The sequence below is a fragment of the Musca autumnalis genome, unplaced genomic scaffold, assembly GCF_047663935.1.
Source record: "Musca autumnalis isolate F117 unplaced genomic scaffold, ASM4766393v1 scaffold_4, whole genome shotgun sequence".
Taxonomy (NCBI): Eukaryota; Metazoa; Arthropoda; class Insecta; order Diptera; family Muscidae; genus Musca; species Musca autumnalis.
In genome coordinates, this window is record NW_027411977.1 from 243,868,414 (window position 1) to 243,885,079 (window position 16,666).

The 16,666-nt window shown below is 34.3% G+C and overlaps 1 protein-coding gene across 4 annotated transcripts in view; it reads right to left on the reverse strand.

Annotated features, from left to right (window-relative positions):
• The window catches only part of nrm (neuromusculin), an 898,245-nt gene that overhangs the window by 466,324 nt on the left and 415,255 nt on the right, over window positions 1–16,666 (reverse strand). The window lies entirely within an intron of this gene.

Below are 16,666 nucleotides of genomic sequence, written 5' to 3' on the forward strand. Positions count from 1 at the left end.
GAGAATTTGGTTCTTTCTCCCGAGATTTGCACCTGTCCATAGGAGAAAGTCTTAAATCCCCGGCCGAAGGCCGGCTATTTAGAACAAACTTAATAATTTAAAAGAGAATTTGGTTCTTTCTCCCGATATTCTTTGTAATAAACAACATAGTGTTGTAATTTTCCTAAGAATATAAAGAAAATTTTGGAATAACATATTTGAAATATATACCTGTTAATGTACGCACAAGAATCTACTATTTTAACTACGATAAAATTTTTCCTTTATGTTATCGAAAAAAAATGTAAAAAATAGTAGATTCTTGGAGTTCTGGAACAGATCATATGTTGATGTCTCTACTAATTCCATATACCGTATGTTGAACCAGATGTTTTTTTGGTTATGTTTTGCTTCTGCTTCTTTTATTGAACAGAACCGTTACATTCATTTGTGAATTTGTTAATTAGCATATAATAGTGTGGAAATAAGAAATAAAATGGAGTTTAAAAAAGTGTTGGAATTAGCAAAAATATTTAATTATTGTGAAAATGGGCCGATTGAAATGTCAGTAATTGAAAAATTACAGGAGTGGGGTTTGTTACCGGCATTGGGTGTGTTAAAGTGTAGCAAGGGACATCCTTTACAACTTTGCCCATATGAATGCAGTGACGGTTGGATTTGGAGGTCATTTTCTATTTTTTTTTTTTTGTTTCTTACTTTTTTTCTTATAAGTTTTATATATTTTGCAGATGTGATAAAGTCTATGGGGTCCGTCGAAAGGTCAGATGCGCTTTCAAACGTTCCATCCGAAGTGGAACGTTTTTTGAAAAGTCACATCTGAGTATTTACCAAATTGTTATGTTCTCCTTTTTGTGGGTAACAAGAAGCGGCACCCTGAATGACATCATTGCTGAAACGGGCATTAATAAATCCACAGCCATTGACTGGAATAATTTTTGCAGGGAAGTGGTGGTCTTTAGCTCCTTCCAGACTCTCCTTGAAATTGGAGGGCCTGGTAAGATAGTTGAGATAGACGAGTCCAAAGTTGGAAAACGGAAATATAACCGTGGTCATCATGTGGAGGGTCAATGGGTTTTTGGCGGCGTTGAGAGAGGGAGCAATAAATGCTTTATATTCCCAGTGGAAGACAGATCCCGCGAAACCCTGCTGCCTATAATAAAGAAATATATAAGACCCGGTTCGGTAATCGTTTCCGACTTTTGGGGGGTAAAAATTTTAGGAATTTTATAATGTAGTTATTAATAGTTATATATTTCAGGCGTATAACAGTTTGAGTGACGAGGGGTATACTCATCATAGAGTTAACCACTCAGAAAATTTTGTGGATCCGTTGACGGGCTACCATACAAACACAATTGAAGGGTTGTGGCGCCATTTTAAAGCTTCGTTGGCGCAATATAACCGGCGGAAGGTGTTTTTCAATGGATATATCCAAAAATTTATATTTTTGAGATGGTGCAAGTCCAATAAAAAGGACCCATTCTTACAGTTCCTCCGGTTTGCTGGTCAGTTGTACGACCCAACTAAGCCTGCAACTGACAGCAGATTGGAGGAAGTAAGAATGGGTTCCTCAGAAAGACCCATAATTTTGGATGTCAGCAGTTTGGAAGAAACCGGTAGTTTTGACGAGGAATGGCAGGAACCTGTGTCCAAGAGACGGCGAAATTGTTAATTGTTTTGTTTTGTATTTTTGTTGCTGTTTTACTTGCATTCTACTTTTTGTTTTTGTTTTAATTTCTTACCTGAATTGTCTTATTTTTGTTATTTGTTTAAGATTTAAAAAAAAATTGTTATATCGTAAATATTCAAAGTTCAGGACAATGAGTCCTACCTGTGGTAAAAACAAATTGGAATGTAGGCTAAGAAATAAACAAGCTAAAAACATACAATATTTTGAACTTTGAGGCTTATATTTCGAGAAGTATTTCCCCCTGACTTAATATATATTTTTGTTTTCAGCCCAATAAAATAAACAAAATATATACATATAAATATTTGGAACTTTGAAGGCCTATAACTCGGGAAGTATGGACTTCCCCCCGTCTATATATATATTTTTGTATTCAGCACAGCGAGGCCTACCTGTGGTAAAAATTGCAAAAAAATCGGAATGTTGGATAAGAAATAACATAGCTATAAACATACATATTTTTCGGAACTTTGAAGGCCTATATCTCGGGAAGTATGGACTACATCTAGTCGATATATATATTTTTGTGATCAGGGCAACGAGACCTACCTGTGGTAAAAATTTCAAAAAAATCGGGCGTGCGCTTGTAAACCCGTCTTGTTCCCTTTATATGCTAAGAGAAATTGAACGAGGCCGTACCGCAAAAATTAGGTAACAAATTAGGTAACAAATGATGATGGTTATTTTCAACCAGACCGTAAGCCAAAGGCCCGAATTTTTGAAAACCCCAGCCAACGTGGTATTCTTGACGTGGGTGATGTAGGCGGTGGAAACACCAATCAACGGTTATTGCCGGCATTAAAATGGTCAAATACGTGATTAAACTGGTTCCTCTTTGATCTCAAGTTGGCACTGACCTAGCCATCGTATCGCCTAGGAACTGCCGTAAGCATCCGTTGAAGTAAGGAGCCGAGCTGGGCTTTGGGATTGTAAATCGCCTCCCCCGGATGCATTTGGAAATTAGAAAGGTGATATTATCACCTTTAAGAAAGTGCTATGGAGTTGGACCGACGCACAGTGGTTCAGAATCGTTTTTTCCTGGTCAAAATTCTGTAACTTTTGAACGGATAGAGATATATTCATAATTCTTTTTTTGTTAGACAGATAACACAATCAGCTTTCAGACGAATTATAAGCGGTCAAGTTCGGTGTGGTAGTTGCAGAGAAATTCAAGGTCAAAATTAAACTTTTGAGTTTTTTAACTATTTTTCATCAAAATATGAGTGTTTTTGTGGTTTTTATATCTTCCTATGTATTAAAGATGGTCAAACACCAACAAATAAACAAAATAATTACAAAAAAAAAAAAACTAAAAAAAAAATTCGAAATAATGTCCAAAAAATTTGTTTTCAAAAATTTGTAAAAAAAAATTTACAAAAAAATTTAAATTTTTTTAAAAAATTAAAAGAATTCTCCTTGGGTTTTAATAAAACTTATATAACTCGTATAAAAACTCATATACTCAAAAAAGTTGTAATTTATGTCAAAAAACTGTAATTCATATGGAAACAGTACAGAAAAACACACATTTTTACCCATGTAATTTCAATAAATTGAAAAAAGTGTTAAACGGACGGAACGGGACGGGTACAAAAGTATATATGGGCTCGAAGAGTAGACTCTAGGGCATCTTTCTGTGAAAACAGAACTTTGTTCCATGTTGTTCCAGAAAAGTTCTAGTCCCCTAAATTTGGAATTTCATAAAATTTAGTACCCGAGGAAAAATAAAATAGATCATTTTACATCTTTGTGTTTATTTCAGCTTTAGTCCAATGCGTAATGCAAAAACAACTTTCTTGTTGTTTTTACCCCCGCTTATTGAAGCAACACTCCTATGTTCGTATTCTTTGCGAAGCAAAGACGAAATAAAAACAGTGGTGGATATGAAATTCTTTAGTTCGACTCAAATTGCAGGGTAAACAGCTTTAGGGCCATACAGCAAATTTCTCATTTTATTTAATTTGCTAGATGGATTTATTGACCTGTTTATCGATACAGAGTCGGCGAAAAAGGGAACTGATGAAGTTGTTTGGTGACAACTGAAACTATAGTATTCCCTACCCTTAGCCCGCAACTAATCAATTTCATATCCACTTTAAAATATTTTGTTGTTATTCAAACAATTGAATTACAACAAAATATGGACTAAAGCTGAAATAAACACAAAGATGTAAAATTCTGCAGTCCAACAATAAAAAACGCCAACAACTAAAATATATCATGTTGTGTAAACGCTACGGTAATTTACTAAAACGATTTTTAAAGGCCACAATCCTACCTACCTTACAAAAAACAATGAACACAATAACTGTTGTAGTTTCAGAGAAATAGCTTCGTCTTTCTCCAGAAATTTGCAAAAATGACGTATTTCCCAAAAATTGGGAAAATGCTCGTCTTTAGGGGCACGTCACGCCCACACCTAATTTTTTGGTTTCCTTAGCTTCAATATGTTTACTATCGAATCCCATATAGAAATTAAATATCTTTGACAAAACAAAATTTTGATTTTTGGCCAGGAAAATCGATTCCTGAACCATTGTGCGACGTAAAGATAACAACCTATTACGCATTGTATTTTAGTGCCGGTCCACACTAGAGTAGTTTCACTGACATTTTGACCTGAAATTAAAGGAAAATGTAAAATAAAACTGTCTATTTGTTTCAACTAGTTTGTCCCGGGACTTAGCTGCCATGAAACGAAACATGAGCTAGGTGTTGGATTTATGGTAAATATAGTCTCCAGATTCACTCCGGTTGATGAGAGAATTGACACAATCCGCATTAAAATAAAGTTGCTTAACATCTGCTTAATCTGCGTCTACGTCCCGGTCAAAGAGAAATATGAATAGTTGGAAGGTAATATTCGACAACGGAATAAGACTTATCGATTGTGCAGTGGCAGGAAAATGGTAGTGAGCAGCACTTGGTAGAGAGGATGTTTTCAGATGGAAAAAATCAGATCGATGGACGAAAGACACTCTTTCAAAGTTCACTCTATTTGTGGAGGTGTAACAAAAATGCGATCCAAAGCATAAGAATTCTGAATGTCGAGAAATTGCAGTTGAAATTCTGCTGGAAGACTGTACTCCTTTTCCCGAATATGTGGAAGTCCAATGGCTGAGAATAGCCACTCTCTTCAAACTGCCACAAAGTCTATCTTGGAAAAAAAGACGCTACTCAACAAGGAGGTCGTAAATCTATAGAAGAGAACAACGCGTCATACAGCAAATCTACAATCAATAGCAACACCAAGCGCCTATGAAAAAGATCGAAGGGGAGAACCATATTTACAAAAGAAATTGAAGATGATATCTCAAACATGGCATCCAAATTGGGAAATGTAAAGTAGATTATAGGAGCGTTTGGAAGTCTATTTTAGTTCAACTCGTGGAACAAATGCGCTGTTTAGAATAAAAAGAAGACAGCACGACGTTAAGTTCGGCCTGGCCGATCTTTTTGTACCCTCTACCACGAAATTTATTGAAGTAAATAGGAACAATTAGTTTCTTTCTTTTTCTTTTTATGAAAATACTAATATTTTCTCTTATTCCTTGCAGGAGCAGAATATTTTAACTGATAGTATTCCCTTTAAAAGAGCTCATATGGGGCGTCATTGTTGCTCTTTCCCAAAACTGCACCAATATTTACATTTATCAAAGTTTTTAATTAATTGGATTAATCGAGCTAACATGGCCTAAGGAGTTTTTGTATTGAAAAATGAATTCTAGCGAAATACCACACACTCAACCATTACGCTACGATCGTTTCGCCTGGTGGTTTAAGCCAGGCTCATCAGGCGTATTTGAATGCTAATGGCTAGAAGACAAAGGCTGATTTTGATAACTTCTATTTATACAAACATTTTTACAATTTTGTAATTATGAAGTATTTATTGAAGTCTTTTTTCTTTATCAAGTCACCCTAGTGTCTTGTCTAGGAATCATTTTATCAATACATACACATATACAATCGAAGGGGGGTTTCCTTCATGAATTGTAATGCCTTCAGTTTTTGAAGTTTTTTGGATATCATGTCGACTAGTTTGTTGATATGATACATTGGCATCATGTCGACTAGTTTGTTGATATGATACATTGGCAGTGGCTTAGAACGCTGAGATCTCGACAACATTGTCTGTTTGTTGGAGAGGACCCAGGTTCAAACCTCAGCCAGGGCAGCCGGGCTCTGCTGTGAAGATTTTTATTTATTATTGTCTTTTTAGGACGAAGGCCATAATTTATGAAAGTTTTTAATTAATTGGATTAATCGAGCTAACATGGCCTAAGGAGTTTTTGTATTGAAAAATGAATTCTAGCGAAATACCACACACTCAACAATGTATCATATCAACAAACTAGTCGACATGATGCCAATGTATCATATCAACAAACTAGTCGACATGATATCCAAAAAACTTCAAAAACTGAAGGCATTACAATTCATGAAGGAAACCCCCCTTCGATTGTATATGTGTATGTATTGATAAAATGATTCCTAGACAAGACACTAGGGTGACTTGATAAAGAAAAAAGACTTCAATAAATACTTCATAATTACAAAATTGTAAAAATGTTTGTATAAATAGAAGTTATCAAAATCAGCCTTTGTCTTCTAGCCATTAGCATTCAAATACGCCTGATGAGCCTGGCTTAAACCACCAGGCGAAACGATCGTAGCGTAATGGTTGAGTGTGTGGTATTTCGCTAGAATTCATTTTTCAATACAAAAACTCCTTAGGCCATGTTAGCTCGATTAATCCAATTAATTAAAAACTTTCATAAATAATGGCCTTCGTCCTAAAAAGACAATAATAAATAAAAATTTACATTTATCCTCTGACAACGCATAATATTAAATTACATCAATATCGGTTCGAAAATTTCAAAAAAAAAAAAAAATCCAAAATAATATATTAATATATATCGGATAGACTTAGACCTGCATATACATATTAAGGCTATAACCAAAAAAATACCACCACATAGCCGTGTAGAGCATGAAAAACTTATATGAAATATGGTGTGAATTTTTCTCTATCGCGAAAAAAGTTTCCGCACCAAATGCATTGAAGTTCAGTAATGCATTTTTTAATTTTATCTGTTATAACAAAATATTTGCTTTTCATTAAAATTTTTATTTTTTTGTAATCTAATTTAAAATCATTATAAAACCGTTCTGGACCAATTTGTTCTCAAATCGCGCCATTTCGGAGCTCATTAGGAACTTTTGACACTATTGCAATTTTTGGGTTTTCTTTATACACTCGTGAATTTTATATTTATATTTTTTGTACCTATCGGACAAGAGAATATGGGGTCATTTGCAACGAATTCGCGAATGTTATAGACTGTTTTAGTCGACTTTGCCTGTGAGAATCGTATTTGTTTTCTACAAAAATACAACACCAATACCATGTGGGGAATTTTGTCCTAATAATGAAAACGCGTTTCTAAGATCGATTCGGTGAAAAAGTTTCCGCATCGACTGTGATTACTAAAAACCTTTGGATATTTTTTCTACTTAGAATTTTAAATTTGCTTTGTTTGAATAAATATTTATAGAAAATAAATATAATTCTCACAGGCAAAGTAATTTAAAACGGTCTGTAACTTTCGCGAATTTGTGGCAAATGACACCATATTCTCTTGTGCGATAGGTACAATAAATATAAACATAAAATTCACGAGATTGTAAAGAAAAACCAAAAATTGCAATAGTGTCAAAAGTTCCTAATATGCTCCGAAATGGCGCGATTTGAGACTGAACTTCAATGCATTTGATAGAGAAAAAATTACACATTATTTCATAATAGTTTTTCATGCTCTATACGGCTATGTGGTGGTATTTTCGATATTTGCAAAAAAGTGCAAAAAGTTATATCCCTCATACATATATATGGATAGAAAGTTTTACACCATAAATGAAGACTAAATGCCAAATTTTAGCGGTTTCGATGGGATATTCATGGCACAACCTTCAAAACACCGAAAATTTGAAGGTACCATTTTAATGGGGTCTATATGAAGATGTGGTCCTATACCGATATATTTCAGGTGGAAAGTTGTATACCCCCAACGAAGCCATTTCGGTGAGATATTGAGGCCAAGACCTTCACAATACCGAAAATATGGAGGTACCGTTCTATGGGGGCTATATGAAGACGTGGATATATACCGAAAAATTTCAAGTGGATAGTTTTATACCCCCAACGAAGGCTAAATACCAAATATCAGCCATTTCGACTAAAACCATAATAAAACAATAATTGAAAAAATTAACTTACAGTGTTTTGTTTATAAATTCATTCAAAACTGGAAAATAATTTTTCTCTTAGCCTCAATAAGTATTTTCTTCCTGATTGGATCTTTCAAATAAGACGCCTGCCGTTTACTGTCATTTAATTTTGTCACCATTTTTAATTTAAATGCAAGGCTAAGAAAAAAATTATTTTCCAGTTTTTAATGCATTTATAAATAAAACACTGTAAGTTTTTCTTTTCAAAGATTGTTTTATTTAAAATTTATTAGTAAATAGATTTCACTATTCCGAACAAAATTCTACGAACTTCCGAACAACCTCCATCGAACAGCTTCCTCCCAACCTCCGAACAACCTCCGTCGAACTTCCCCTCTTAACATGCCTTTTCCGCCTTCAAAGGAAACCCATAACGAAATTACAGCCAATTTAGGCCGAATATGTAAGTATATAAAAACTTCAAAATACCTAAAATCGGGTGATACCGCTATATGGAGGCTATACCAAAACCTGGACCTATGATCAAAATTTTTGGTGGTGTACCATTGGATTGTTTAATTTTTAATTAACCTAAGAAAAGCCTTCTCCGAACCTCCAAACAACCTCCTCCGAAACCTGGACCTATGTCCACCATTTTTGGTGGGGAAGTTTCTGTACCATTTCGAATCCCAAATGACAAATTACAGCGGGCTAAAAAATGAAGAGAAAATCCTCCAATGGGGGCTATAGGAAAAAATTGAACCATATTGTTTTTGGTTTCATATTCATGTACATATTCTCATCCAAATCTGAAAAGTGAAAAGCAAGTAAAATAAAACACTGTAAAAATGTCGAAAATCGGGAGGTACCGTTCTATGGGGGCTATATCAAAACGTGGACCGATATAGCCCATTTGCAATACCGAGCATACTAGAAGTGTTTGAAACGTCTATACAAAATTGTAAAGTTCGACTTGGAATTTTATTGTGACCACGAATATATGGGGATTTCTGAGTGAAATCGGAAACCTTTACAAAAAGTTCCAGAGCTCCGATATACTCGCGAGTGAAATTCGAGCGAGTTCGAGCGGGAGTACTCGCGCGATTAGAAAAAATAAATCAAGTATAATCTATTTTTACTCGTCACTCGCGAAGCATATTTCAGACTTGCTCGTTTTTACTCGCGAGTGAAAAGTGTTTGCGAGTACGAGTACTTGAAGAGTACGAGTTTTGCAAGAAAAACAAGTGGAAGTGAAAATTCTTGAAATAGAGTACGAGTTTGCTCGAAGAGTAAAATCGAGTGAAAAAAAAATATTTTTTGCTGTTTGTGTGTTGTTGCGTGTGTAGTAGCGAACAAGTGTTGATGTTTCTGTGGACTGAATATGGAAAGAGCAAGTTGTTCGGAGGTCCAGAAGAGGATTTGTTCCTAAGTTCGGAAGAGTGTGGTCGGAGGTCCAGAGGAGGTTGTTTGGACTTCCGAACTCCATTCTCTGAACCTCCGACCACCCTCTTCCGAATTTCGGAAATACCTCCTCTGGACCTCCGACCACCGTCTCCAAACTTCGGAACAACCTCCTCTGGACCTCCACCCTCTTCCGAACTTCGAAACAAAACCTCCTTCAGTCCACAGAAACATCAACACCTGTTCGCTACTATACACGCAACAACACACAAACAACAAAAAATATTTTTTTTCACTCCATTTTACTCTTCGAGCAAGCTCGTAATCTATTTCAAGTATTTTAACTCTCAATATTATTTTTAAACCAAGATTACCCGCGAGTGCTCCCAAATGAAACAAAAGAGTGGAGAGTAAACTTCTTGTAAAACTCAAACTCTTCGAGAACTCCCACTCGCAGGTATTTTTCACTCGCGAGTAAAAACGAGCAAATCGGACAGTTTTACTCGCACTCTACGAGTACTCCCACTGGCGAGTACTTTTCACTCGCGAGTAAATCGGAGAAAAAAAAATCTTTTTTTATATTTTTTGTTTTTTCATCAGCTGTCTAATAAAATAGAAAAAAATGCACAGTGGACTTGAGTGCAAATTTTGTGATTTAATATTAAAAATCAATTTTTATCAAATATTGCAGACTTCGATTTTCCTGATTTTTTTTGTACAAATTACAAAAATTTTAAGTCGTATTTGGTAGTGGGATTGGAATAATTACTATTTTTTCTTAATGTTGTAAAATTTGTCATTACAATTTTTTCTTTATACCAGTGTAAAACTGTTATTTTACCAAAGAATAGATTTTTTGACATTTGTTTTGTTCTTTTACTTAGCAATTTTTTCTTAAATATCTTAAAAATTGCATCATTTACCGATTTTGAAAATTGATTAGCAATTATGGTGGTGAACAAACTTCTCCGCCAAAAGTTGTGGACAAAGGCCCATGTTGTGTTGTAGCCCCATGAATAACAATTAACGGTCCCTCCCGTTTTCAGATACTTTAAATTTCTTTGCAGATAAAGGTAAAGTAAAATTAGGTATTTGTGGTTCCCAGTGATAAAACATTCCTTCATCTAAAATCCATCTAAAATTGTGGACATTTGTACAATCGTAACAGAAAGAAAACTCATAATTCCATATTTGTTCAGAATATTTCATAGTATAAAAATTTCGACCGGCTTTTAAAGCTTAACGTTTTTTTATTGTTTAAATTCGAATACTTCGAAATTCGACTACTTCTAGGGCATTATAGCTATATGTGATAATTTTCCTGCACCTTGTTTTGTATAATGTCATGAAAAGATTTTCGCCAGTCTTCTTAGGTCAGCTTTCTTTATTAAATTTTTCAGAACCCTTTCAAAATTGTGTATTTTTTGCCCCGTTGTGCCTCAAAAACCTACCTATGTATGTGCCGATGTTGTGTTCGACCAAATCGATAATATATTTGTTGCAGATTAAGGTCAGTGTTTCGACAAAAAAGTTCAGTTCATTTTCATTGTTACCACAAAACGATTTTTGTCGTTTCTTGTTTCCTGTAAAATCATGTCGAGACCCCTTTCCCCGTACCCAACGAATAGTTATTATTATGCTTAATGTTGAAACATTTTGTTCTTGAAATTTATATACTACATTTAAAAACTATTTTCATATTGACCTTTTATTGTTGTTTTTATTTCTTGTATGGCCTAGAGTGGCATTTAGTTACAGGAAATTGTTCTCTTTACAATACTTCCCCACCATTTGCCGAGCAATAAAAGAGGAAACTAGGATTCCATAGTACTTAAACTAAAACAACAACAACTGCTCACAAACAAATTTCATACTCATTTGTCAATATTTAAAAACAAAAAAAAGAAACACAAAAGATTTCACTTTTGTTAACAGTCTTTTGTTTTGTTGTTTAAGAATTTCGGGTCTTTTTGTTTTATTTTTTTTTTTTAATATTAAAAGCCATATCACTTTGTGCCATTTAACCTTTCTGAAATGCAAGAGGAAACAAATATTAAAGATTTTGCTTCTTTGGCCTCTATTGGTGTAAGGACTTCTTGTGTGATCGAACCAAACATAGCCTTTTGACATTTCTTTCTTTTTTTGATTCGAATATTAAGTTTTATTGTAATGTTGTTCCATAAAAATTGCATTTGTTTGAAACGAATAACAGGCATTAAAGCAAGTGAATTTTGTTGTTTGCTTTTCTTTTTTTTTTGTATGTCAACAACCATAGAGAGCTTTGATGTTCATTAGACGAAAGCAATTTTTGTTAAATAGCCAAGCATTAACAAATTTCTTTGGGAAATAATAGACATTGCTTTAAGTATTAATATTTCAATCGCTCTTTGAGTAACAAAGAGAAATGAGGACTCAATTTCCGATATAATATTTCTGTGTTCGTTGGTACAGCCAAAGAAAAGAAGTGTCTTTAACCCAAATTTCGTTTAAGTCACCATTGAATCTCTTGCCCGCTTTTTCCCAAAAAAAAAACTTTCTCGATTTTATATACTCGTATTTGTATATTTTTCCATGAATAAAAACATTGCTCAAATAAACCAAACAAAAATGCCAACAAATTTTCATGGTTTCAGGGGCTAAACAAAACACTGCATTTGAACACAATTCCCCCATAATCGAAGTGCACAGAGTTTATGTTTGTTCTTTCTTGTTTTTTTTTGTCCCACACCATAGTTGTTGTTGCTATTGTTATGGAAAATGCTATGAATTGATATTGGCTTTTACGTATATTGGCAATACTGACAATTGGCTTTAGCACTTATATTTGACCGGTATTGTGTGATGCTTTGCTCTCGCTCTCACTTTTAATCCAATACAATTGTTTTCATGTTCGGGATTGCATTTTAGCCTTAACACTTAAATAAAGTGGCAATATATGTATATATGTACAATGTGAATGCAATATATTTTAAGGCACTCATAGAATGAGTGAGGTTGGTTGGTTATGGCCATAATGGAAGGTGTTGAATAACAAGAATTTGCCAAATGATATATATTTCCCTATATTGCTATTACTTCTTTTTCAACATATTTGTCATCGTGGACTACATTTTGTACGCAAAAAAGACTGATAAAAGAAATGAATTCTTGCTCTCGATTTACAGCACCGCCACCACTTGTAATCACAAAAATGCCTTCAACACTTGTTACACATTTCGTTATTTTCCATTTCCCATTTTCACTTCAACTTTTCTTCCTTTTTCTCCAGCTTGGCTTTTTAATATGAAATTGCATCGTAAATTACAAAAGTGTTGCATAATATCAAAAGAAACCGGTTTTGCCACATAAAAATGTTCCATTCATATATCAGCAAAAACAATGTTCAAACACAAAGGCAATATTAAAAGAAAATTGTTGCATTTAACACAAGTGCTTTTTATGACCGATAAATCCCAAAGGCGCTCTACATTTGTAAGGAAATTGAAGAAAGAAAGAAATTGGGAACAATAGAATGGAGTAATTACAGTTCTTTGGAGTGTAAATTAAAAGGAATGTAAGATATTACTACAACTAACACTGGTTTTAGTGCTATAGACATATTTTAGTTTTTTTGAGGTCTAAAATCTCATTTATATGCAAAACTCATTGCAAACCGGCAGGTCCACTACAAAAGCATTTTCTTTTCCAAATTGTAAAACAAACATTCTTACACAATACCTGGTGATCTTTCTATTGTAGGACTGATACGTGATGGTCTTCTCATGCAATACTAAATTGTCTCGTTTTGAAAACTATGAGATCTTCTCATAGACGACCAGCAACCCTCTCACAAGAAAGCAGAATTTTGCCGACAGAGATATACCCTCAGCCTGTGTGGTTTTTTCCAAAAAAAAAACTCATGTATTTTTGGGGGTTTTCAAAATTATGGGCGCATGAATCGGCAAAAATATGGATTAGATTAAAGCTCAAAAATTTGCGGAGATATCGATAATTAGGGCTTTCTTACTACACTAGGCTACGAAAAAGATAATATCGCTGTAAACAGGGGAACTAGGAAAACCATAGGTAAAAATGTCCGAAGGATCCTCGAACACACCGTTAGCTACACAAAAATGTTGAACATTTGTGTGGGTGACACCCCAAGTATTGGACAGATAGGGCCCAAATTTGAACATAAACTAAGTTTTGAAAATATTTAGAGATCAAAATCTTGGACCAAATCGGTTGCTACGTCTATGAGATATTTGTGGGAGAGGTACCGGAAGCAGCGGACCTATAAGCACCAACTTCGAATTTCATCTAATATTCGAAGAAATATTGCGATATCCAAAGTGTGGACGAACGCAGTATTCGGTTCGAGCTCTCCAGCCACTAGATATGGTGCCATAGGGTTTTTTTACAACTTTCCGGCTGTTTTCTCAAGAAGTATGGGCTTGCCCCTGAAAAAACTTTTACTGTCGTAATTAAGGCAGCGAATGCAAGTTGCTTCTACAAAAATCAAAGTGATTCGAGAGCAGGTCTTAAAGTTAATTTATCCAAAATTTTGTGTGAGAGGTACCCGAAGGAGTATACAAATATAGTCCATACTCGAACCTGATCTATATCTGGTAGATATATTAGGATGTGTAAAGTATGGACCAAATCAGTCGCTCCCATCAAGAGTTATCGTTCGCACAATTTTTCCGAACATTTTTGAATTTTTGTGGGGGAGGTACCTGAAGAAGTGGACCGATATGGCTCATCTTCGAACTTAAACAATGTTTGCACAAAATATTACGAAGACCAAATTATGGACCGAAATGGCAGATCCGTTCGAGGGTTATCTTATCCTCAGAAATTGTTCTTTGAAAATACCACAAAGATTTATATAAAAATCCTTAAAAATTGTTTCGATAAAAATTCCACAAAAAATAAATGTAAGATCTTTAGGAAATTTTGTTCTAAATTTTCTTCTTAAAATTCCTCAGAAATGTTTCACATTTTCTAAAAAAATCCCTTAAAAGTCCAAATTAAATTTAAAGATCCTCAGGAAATTTTCTTCAAATCTCCTCACAACAATTTGAAAAAATTAAATCCTCAACAAATTTGTTTTAAATTAAAAAATAAATTCTTTGAACTAAAAATTTTTAAACTTGCTATAAAAACTACTTTAACATTTTGCAAAATACCTCAAAAAATCCTCAAAATCCTTTTACTTAAAATCCTCAAAAAAAAAATCAAAATTCCTCAAATTTTTTGTTTAAAAACTCTGAAAATTTTTCTTAATTATTCTCTAAAAATCCTTAACTCTTTCTAAACCCTGAAAATATTTTGTTTAAAAATTTCGCTAGAAATTCCAAAAACAAATGTAAAAATCTTCGGGTATTCTTTTTTTAAAAATGTTAAAAACGTTAATAAAAAATTTCCTACAATATTATTTAAGTAATCCTCAATATTTGTCGTTATAAATTCCAAACAAAAAAATTAAGATCCTCAATTTTCTTCAAATTTCCTTAAAACAATTTAAAAATTTTGTTTTTCAAAATAGTTAGGCTTAATCCCATAGTCGTTGTTCTAATATTTAATTAAAACAACTTTAATTGATTAGTGGGAAAAATTGGCGATGTTTACCAAGGGGTAAGGCAGGGAAGACTATAGTTTCAGATCTCGCCACAGACCTTCATCAGTTCCCTTGTTTTTTTGTTTTTCAACAAGAAACTCTTTATACGCAAGTGTTAATTGTTCGCTCAAATAGATACGTATCCAAAGAAACACTCTGAGACTAAACGAACGCCTAGCAGTGGGAAAGATTTGGTTTTGTTTACAAGTGCAGTTGTTCGAGTTTAGGTCGTGCCAAAGAAATTCTCGATCAGAGTGTTTCTTTGGATACGTATCTATTTGAACGAGATATTGACGAGATATTGTCTTCCAATGCGTCAATTGAAGCGGGCATGTGTGTTTAGACATGAGCTTTAACATAGCCCCACAAAAAATAGTCTAAAGGCGTTAAATCGCACGATCTAGGCGGCTGAACACAATTTTTTGATAAAAAACAGTGGATCTTCGGCCAACTTTCCAAGAGCCCATTCACCAAAAATTCTACGTTGCGGTAGGTCGTTCGGCTTCAATTCTTGCATTCTTGCAAGCGTCGTTCGTTTGTAAGGCGATTCATTGTTAAATTATAGACCAAACTGAAGATGTTTGACAGTGAAACAAAATACGAAACGTGCGTCAGCTGTTTAAACCAGTGTTGCCAAAAAGAAAATAGATAAAAAATCACCCGTTATATATAGGCAATTCATTAGATAAATGTATATGCGAAATTATGTCAGTTAATTTAAACTCCAAACTTCTCCTATTGTCCTACTTGGTAATCCCATTTTTCAATGTTCACAAATACTATGGTATGTTTTATTCCTACGTCATTAGTAATTGACATTGTTGACATTCTAACTCAAGAGAATAGTTATAAACGAAGATATACGTTAGAGATTCTTCATATTATTAATCTCCCCGTCGAGAATCGTATGAATTTTATATCAGACACCGAGCATTGTGCTGAAATTTATAGAAACATCGTTGAACAAGTAAAAAAGTATCATTCGGCTTTGCCGACAGAGATATACCCTCAGCCTGTGTATATTGAAACAATTGTTTCCTAAAATACGTATGTATTTATGCGGTTTTAAACATTTTGGGCGTTTGAACCGACAAGGAGATACTAAAAGGAATGGATCGACATTGACCGTTATGGAAGTGGATCTCCAGCCACAACATATGGTGCCATAGGGGTTTTTTACATTCTTCGGGCTGTTTTCTCAAGAAGTATGGACTTGCCCCTAAAAAAACTTTTACTATCGTAATTGAGGCAGCGAATGCAAGTTGCTTCAACAAAAATCAAAGTGATTCGGTATCAGGTCTTAAAGTGAACTTATCCGAAATTTTGTGTGGGAGGTGCCGGATGGAGTGGACGAATATAGTCTATATTTAATCCTGATCTATGCCTGGTAGATATATTAGGATGTGTAAAGTATGGACCAATTCGGCCACTCCCTTCAAGAGTTACCGTACGAACAATTTTTCCGAACATTTTTGAACTTTTGCGGGGGAGGTACCTGAAGGAGTAGACCGATATGGCTTATCTTCAAACTTAAACTATGTTTGGACAAAATATTACTAAGGCCAAATTTTGGATCGAATCGGCAGATCCGTTCGAGAGTTATCTTTCGCTCCAACCATCTCACACGGTGTCATAGGGGTTTTTTGCAACTTTCAGGCTATTTTCTCAGGATGTTTGGACTTGCCCCTGATGAAACTTGTACTGTCGTATGGAGGGCAGTGAATACAAGTTGCTAAAACAAA